General features: G+C 46.0%; 1 pseudogene; it reads right to left on the bottom strand.

Annotated features, from left to right (window-relative positions):
• Positions 1-606, bottom strand: part of LOC108298684 — a 20777-nt pseudogene extending 20171 nt beyond the window's left edge.
• Between the last annotated feature and the right edge of the window lie 1509 nt (positions 607-2115).

Here is a 2115-nt window from a genome sequence, read left to right as displayed (position 1 = left end):
TGATGGTGTGGGGCTTGTTCATGTCCTCTGACAACAGGATCTGGCATGAGGTGCTGTTGAGGCATGTCACCTCAATATGGTCAGTGCCAGTGTCAGTTCAGTAGAGGTTTTGGGCCACCCAGTCAGCTGCAATGCCATCGGGGTCATTGGTCTTGGGTGTTGATCAGCATCTGCGCCCCCAACCCATCCAGGTACATCCTGCAGATGGCCTGCACCTCGTCATCCATCCAGTAGATGTAGCCCTCCAGCGGGTCATAGCTGATGGTGATGGCGTGCCGGATGTCATCCACCTGCAGCACGATGTCAGTGAAGTCTGGCATGTTCAGCGACATCCTCTGCAGGTCTATCCACCAGGCCAGCGGCAGCACCTCCTAGGCTCCTGTGGAGACAGGTCAAGGGTCAGGGGCCTGCAGCAGGCACCAGACTAGGCCTGGAATGGGCCGGGCAAGGGAAAGACTGAGCCAGACTCAGTCTTTGTTTAATAAACAAAGAAAATAAAAACTCTAGTGAGCCAGAGATTTCAGGATGCCAAAGACGATCAAGAAATGTTTCCTGTGAAGAAGACAAAAAAATAAAAAATTTATCTTTAAATGACACTTTTCCCATTCTTCTTGTGAATGTATTATAAGAAAATGTGAAAGCATTCCTAAGGCTACTTACATAATATTCCAAGGAGAACACTGTTTTTGAAAGATGTGTAGCAAATAACTGATGTTCTATGCTTTTCCTAGTAATACTAACGATTCAAGTTCACTTAAAAATTAATGGGTTTCTTTTGTTATTGTCTCCTTTTGGAGTAGAACAGTGTTTATGAAGACTTAAAGTTTTTAATTGTGATACCCTCTTCAACGAGTGAAAGCTTATCAAAATAGGCACTAAACTAATTTTTCAGCTTTGAGTTTCTACCATATAGAATCTGACAGGGACAGCCTTGTTCTTTAGATAAGTGATTCTCAATGGGGGCAATTTGCCCTTCAGGGGCCATATATAGTAATGTCTTGACACATTTCTTGGTTGTAACAACTAGAAGCCATGTAGACAGGGAGCATGCTACTGGCAACTAGTGGGTACAGGCTATGAATGCTTCTCAGGAATCTTAAAGTAGTACAAGACAGCCCCTTACAAAAAAGACTTGCCTCTCTCTTGTCCTACCACCAAAGATGCCGAAAGGAAAGAAGGCCAAGGGGAAGAAGGTGGCTCCGGCCCCTGCTGTTGTCAAGAAGCAGGAGGCCAAGAAAGTGGTAAATCCACTATTTGAGAAAAGACCTAAAAATTTTGGCGTTGGACAAGATATCCAGCCCAAAAGAGACCTCACCCGCTTTGTGAAATGGCCCCGCTGTATCAGGTTGCAGCGGCAGAGAGCCATTCTCTGTAAGTGGCTGAAAGTGCCTCCTGCAATTAACCAGTTCACCCAAGCCCTGGACCGCCAAACAGCTACTCAGCTGCTTAAGCTGGCCCACAAGTACAGACCAGAGACGAAGCAAGAAAAGCAGCAGAGGCTGTTGGCCCAGGCCGAGAAGAAAGCGGCTGGCAAAGGGGATGTCCCCAGCAAGAGACCACCTGTCCTCCAAGCAGGAGTCAACACTGTCACCAACTTGGTGGAAAAGAAGAAAGCGCAGCTTGTGGTGATTGCTCATGATGTGGATCCCATTGAGCTCACTGTCTTCTTACGTGCCCTCTGTCGTAAAATGGGAGTCCCTTACTGCATCATGAGGGGGAAGGCAAGACTGGGACGTCTAGTACATAGGAAGACCTGCACCACTGCCACCTTCACACGCGTTAATCCGGAAGACAAACGTGCTTTGGCTAAGCTGGTGGAAGCTGTCCACAACAATTACAGCTATAAGAAGATCCGGCATCACTGGGGAGGCAATGTCCTGGGTCCCAAGTCTGTGGCTCGCATCGCCAAGCTAGAAAAGGCAAAGGCTAAAGAACTTGCCACGAAACTGGGTGAACTGTATACTGTTTTCTTTAAATAAAAATAATTAATGCAAATTAAAAAAAAAAAGACTTATCAAGCTCCAAATCCCAGTAGTACTAAGGTTGGGAAACACTTGTTTAGATAAATCATAACTTCTGAAGAGTGAGACTAAATAAAAAGTTGATAAAACCAAC

The sequence above is a fragment of the Cebus imitator genome, unplaced genomic scaffold, assembly GCF_001604975.1.
Source record: "Cebus imitator isolate Cc_AM_T3 unplaced genomic scaffold, Cebus_imitator-1.0 Scaffold1039, whole genome shotgun sequence".
NCBI classification, from domain to species: domain Eukaryota; kingdom Metazoa; phylum Chordata; class Mammalia; order Primates; family Cebidae; genus Cebus; species Cebus imitator.
This window is presented reverse-complemented; position numbering and strand designations above follow the sequence as displayed.